General features: G+C 42.1%; 1 pseudogene; it reads left to right on the forward strand.

Moving 5' to 3' along the window:
- Window positions 1–2,056: 2,056 nt before the first annotated feature.
- Window positions 2,057–2,847, forward strand: LOC104680307 (annotated as a pseudogene).
- The last annotated feature ends 3,126 nt before the right edge of the window (window positions 2,848–5,973 follow it).

The following is a 5,973-nucleotide window of genomic DNA, read 5'->3' on the forward strand; positions in this document are numbered from 1 at the left end:
TACATGTTCCTTTATATTCCAGTTTTCCAAACATGGATCACCCCCTCTTCCCCTAAATTTTCTTTCATTGTAAACTACACAAAAGAAACCACTCAAGTTCCCATCTCTTCTCCTTGCCAGTGTTTCATCAGGCTGATAATGCCGGACGGGAGAAAACAAACCTCTTTGACTCTTCTGCCATCTACTGACATGGAAAACTGCTTATGCAGCAGTGAAACATAAAGCACTACGGAAAAGGAGCAGGACCTAGACCCTGAGCTCTGAAGTGGGAGACAAAAGACCAAGGTGGTTACTGAACTGGGGGATGGGGATGGAGAGTTGGATTTACAATGGATGTCTTTAAAATATATATATATGTTAGGTTGGGTGTGGTGGCTTATACCTGTAATCCCAGCACTTTGGGAGGCTGAGGTGGGCAGATCACCTGAGGTCAGGAGTTCAAGACCAGCCTGGCCAACATGGTGAAAACTCATCTCTACTAAAAATATAAAAAAATTAGCCAGGCGTGGCGGTGTGTGCCTGTAGTCCCAGCTACTTGGGAGGCTGAGGCAGAAGAGTCCCTTGAACCCGGGAGGCAGAGGTTACAGTGAGCTGAGATGGTGCCACTGTACTCCGATCCCGTGTGACAGAGTGAGATTCTGTCTCAAAAAAAAATTTTTTTAAAGCTAGACATGTTGAATTTTAGCTATGGTTATTTGGTCTGGTATAAAGGGGGTCATGTTTAATGCATGAATCCCTTGCACCCTACATAACATGAGAATAATATTCACAGTCAAGGAAAACTGTGTGAACTAATTCATCTGTATATATGTGATATACATATTTTTAAAATCAAAAAAAGAAGAAACCTATATCTAACCAAGCAGTGACTGAGCCCTCACAATGTGAAAAAACTAAAATGTGGCCTTTACATCATTAAGGCCTAAAAACTCTCTTTCTCAGCTATATAGGTAAGTAAAAAATCAAACAGACCAGGTGAGGTGGCTCACGTCTGTATTCCCAGAATTTGCGGAGGCTGAAGAGGGAGAATCACTCGAAGCCAGGAGTTTGACACCAGCCTGGGCAACATAGGGAGACCTCATTTTTACCAAAAAATAGAAAAAATTAGCTGGGCATGGTGGCACACACTTATAGTCCCAGCTACTCCAGAAGCTGAGGTGGGAGGACCATGTGAGCCCAGGAGGTCAACACTGCAGTGAGCTATGATCTTGCCACTGCACTCCAGCTTGGGCAACAGAGTGAGACCCCATCTCTAAAAAAGAAAAGAAAAGAAAAATATTCAAGCACTTGGCTCTCCAAGCTGTCTGGCACAGCTGATAGCAGGAATATGCACTACAATAAGGGTCAAAATACAATAAGTTGGCAGTATTTTGTGTGGAGAGCACACTTTGCAGTTTTACTTCATATTGTATAAATCTCAAGCAATACTGCTTTTCTGACTTCTGATTGGAAAGAGACCATTCCACACCATACTACCTCTTCCTGTACTTCCTATCAATGGCAACCCTCCTTTTCCTTGCATATAAAGTCCATTTAACAGTATATCTTGTAGCAAAGATTTCTTAACAGGATAAAAACATTAGCCATAAAAGGAAAAGGTGAAGGATTAGCCTATACTAAAATTAAGAGTATCAGGGGCTGGACATGGTGGCTCATGCCTGTAATCCCAGCACTTTGGGAGAACAAGGCGGGAGGATCGCTTGAGTCCTGGAGTTTGCAGTCAGCCTACATAACATTGGGAGACCCCATCTCTACAAAAAATTAAAAAATTAGCCAGCTGTGGTGGCACACGCCTGTAGTCCCAGCTACTCAGGAGGCTGAGGTGAGAACCACTTGAGCCCAGGAGGTTGAGGCTGCAGTGAGCCATGATTGCACCACTGCGCTCCAGCCTGGGTGAGAGCAAGACCCTATCTGGAAAAAAAAAAAAAATATTGAGAACATCTTTTCAAATGACATCACTAAGAGTTCTAATAGGCAACCTATAGGTAGAAGAAGATATCTGCAATAAATGTATCCCTCAAAGAATTCATATCCAGAATACATAAAATCTCTGATCATGGCTACCTGAATTCCCCCTTCCCAAGAATATGAGAGTGACAACTCTTGCAAAGTGCTATAGGCCACGGAGTATGTAAGAAGACACCAGTGGTGGAATCGAGTGTTTGGTCCCAGTTGGGGACCTGTGGTAGAAAAATACTTAGTAGCTACCCAGATTGTAACGGTTGGTGTTACTGGCTGGTGTGCAGGATCTGTGTTCCAGAAAGTTGGAAAACACAGCAACTGCAGTAGGAAGTGGCTTTCTTCCCTTCAGATTGCTAGTCATAGTGGCTATGTGCAGATCAACTGGAAGAGAGTTGAGAAAGATGTAAACAAAGCAACACGACAGGTTAAGAAACAAGCAAATAGGCCAAGCGTGGTGGCTCACACCTGTAATCCCAGCACTTTGGGAGGCTGAGGTGGGCAGATCACAAGATCAAGAGCTCAAAACCATCCTGGCCAACATGGTGAAACCCCGTCTCTACGAAAAATACAAAATTTAGCTGGGCGTGGTGTCACATGCCTGTAATCCCAGGTACTCGGGAGGCTGAGGCAGGAGAATCGCTTGAACCTGGTAGGCAGAAGTTTCAGTGAGCCGAGATTGCACCACTGCACTCCAGCCTGGTGATAGAGCAAGACTTCGTCTCAAAACAAAACAAAACAAAAAAAAAAAAAAAAAAAAAGAAATATGCAAATAAAGCAACACCTAAAATCAACAATATAATTGAAGAAGTCACAGAATTTATCAAACAGAACATCATGATACCCAGTTGATTTGTGGGAGGTTTTTTGCTAAGACATGCGTCTTAAGATGAATATTTTCCTATAGTGAATTCAACTATGAGAAGTGGCAGCAACAAGGTGGTCTCTTAACAGTACATGCTGCCGGGATCTCAAGGGCAAGGAGAAGCAACTGGCCGGGCTATACTGAACTCACAACTTAGCATTTTGCCATCTGAAGCTTGCCAAACTAGTATCTGCTATCAAACAACCTATGTGGAATGTGAATAATAGTATTCCTGAGCAAAATATGGCTTTCCTAATATTTTAAAATTCACAGCTGTTTAGAAATCCACCTGCAACATATCATGACCGGATGTAGATATGGAGAGAAAATAAATATGTTGGATTTATTGCCCAGTGAAATATTATCTTTTTATTTAAATAACATGATCTTCATTGTGCTTTATGGTATAGTGCTGATAATTTAAAATGTGTATTATAGCTTCAGTATTAGGGCTGACTTTTTAAAAAACAGATATGTTTGCAATAAATTGAAGAACTGTAAGTCCTTTTGTGAAAAGCTTTAGAAATGATATAATTATTAAAGATATTAAATAGACCAAAAAAAATTTACAAATCAATAAGAAAAAAGACAATTCAATGAAAGACAAAAGACAAGCAGATATTTCACAAGAGGGTATACTAACAGTCTATAAAAGTATGAAAAGGTGTTCAACTGATCAGTCATCAGGGATATGTGGATTAAAACTAAAATTTATTTTATTTTATTTTAAATAATACAGACGTGGTCTTGCTATGTTGCCAAGGCTGGTCTCAAACTCCTGGACTGAAGCAATCCTCCTGACTTGGCCTCCCAAAGTGCTGGGATTATGGGTGTGAACCACTGGGCCCGGCCTAAAATGTTATCAGAATGGTTAAAATGAGAAGATGCAAAATATGAAGAGCTGGCAAGGATATGGAACAAGTAGAACTCTCACACTGCTGGTGGAATATAAAAGGGTATGAACACTTCAAAAAATAATTTGCCAATGTCTCCTAAAACTGAACATGTTTATACCCTATGATTTAACAATCCACTCCTAGAACTCTAGCCAACAGAAATGCATCTCTATTTAACAGAACACCAGTACTACAATGTTAATTGAAACTACCCAAATGCCTTTGAAAAAATTATGTTACATTCGGCCGGGCGCGGTGGCTCATGCCTGTGATTCCAGCACTTTGGGAGGCCGAGGCGGGCGTATCACGAGGTCAGGAGATCGAGACCATCCTGGCTAACACGGTGAAACCCCGTCTCTACTAAAAATACAAAAAATTAGCCAGATGTGGTGGCGGGAGCCTGTAGTCCCAGCTACTCGGGAGGCTGAGGCAGGAGAATGGCGTGAACCTGGGAGGCGGAGCTTGCAGTGAGCAGAGATCGCGTCACTGCACGACTCGTTCTCAAAAAAAAAAAAGTTTGAAAATAATTGTACACAGGAAAGTTTAAATTTTTGGTAGCTAAATTGTTTATCTATAGGTACTTTTCAAATTATTTTTCAGTTTCTCAGCCTTCCTGTTAGCCGGGCGCAATGGCTCACGCCTGGAATCCCTGCACTTTGGGAGGCCGAAGCAGGCGGATCACGAGGTCAGGAGGTCGAGACCATCCTGGCTAACACGGTGAAACCCCGTCTCTACTAAAAAATACAAAGAAAAAAACTAGCCGGGCGAGGTGTCCGGTGCCTGTAGTCCCAACTACTCGGGAGGCTGAGGCAGGAGAATGGCGTGAACCCGGGAGGCGCAGCTTGCAGTGAGCGGAGATAGCGCCACTGCACTCCAGCCTGGGCGAAAGAGCGAGACTCTGTCTCAAAAAAAAAAAAAAAAAAGAATTGTTGGTATTCACATCAAATTAGTTTATTACTGGTCAGGCACGGTGGCTTACACCTGTAATTCCAGCACTGTGGGGGGCTGAGGTGGGAGGATCACTTGAGCCCAGGAGTTGTAGACCAGCCTGGGCAACAAAATGAGACACTCGTCTCTACAAAAAATTGAAAAACTAGCTGGATGTGAGGGCGCTACACCTGTGGCCCCAGCCACACAGGAGGCTGAAGCAGGAGGATCACTTGACCCCAGGAGGTCGAGGCTACAGTGAGCCAAGGTTGTGCCACTGCACTCCAGCCTGGGAGGCAGAGCAAGACCCTGTCTCAAAAAAAAAAAAAAAAAAAAAGTTTCTTTCTAGTTAGCCTTTCTAAGCCTCTTTTCTGAGCCTAGTTTTTAAAGTAGAGTGCCTAGCACTGTGTCTGGCACAAAATGCTCAATAAATGGTAAATTGATACCTTCTCCTAAACAAGTGGGACAGGTTTAGGAACCTTTTCCACACACTAACACAGCACTCTGTACTTCTCCCTGTCTTAGCATTTCTTACTGCTTTCCAGGACTAGAAGGCATTTGAGTGCAAGAATACTGTGTCATCCACCATAATATTCCTAGCACCAAGTTCAGCATCTGATGTGGAATAAGATCTCAATATTTGTTAAATAGATGGTTGAATAAATAAATAAACTTCTAGTACTCTGCAACATCTATTATTTTACTGCTAAGTTATGGAATCACATTTGTTTTCACTAAAGTAAGTTTTCTTGGCTTCTCCATCCACTGATAATCTGTCCCACAATATCGTGACTTGATTCTGTTCCAGATGAACCTTTTCCTAGTATTTCTTGTATTCTTTATTATCTGTCATGTTAGGGCAGCTATAGAGCTTCATTTTTACAACTGCTGAATCTAAATTTAACTACTGATTTTCTACCATCCATTTTCAACCTTCTTTAAAAAGCCTGGTGAGTAACTTTATCTGTCATGGCCCATTTCAGTGCCCTCAATAGTAAAACCGGCAAATGTGGAGACCCATCCTTAATGAACAGACCAGTTTGGTCATTCTTACTAGATTCCATGGATTTTCAACATGATTAAGAGAAAATAATTTGGGGTTGAGAATTGTAGTTACCCAGCTGAATGGAAGGCAAAGGAAGAAACTAGACGCTCCCAGGTAACTGCCCAGTTTTTGTTTTTGTTTTTCCTTTCCACCAATGACAAGGCATGCTCAATAACTTTACTCCCGAGGGAGGATATCCCATTCTGAAAAACACACCACTGTATGCGATAAAGGCAGGGGGTAGGAAACATTACACTGTGGGAGAGGAAACAAACATTTGA

The sequence above is a fragment of the Rhinopithecus roxellana genome, chromosome 10 (genome assembly GCF_007565055.1).
Source record: "Rhinopithecus roxellana isolate Shanxi Qingling chromosome 10, ASM756505v1, whole genome shotgun sequence".
Taxonomy (NCBI): Eukaryota; Metazoa; Chordata; class Mammalia; order Primates; family Cercopithecidae; genus Rhinopithecus; species Rhinopithecus roxellana.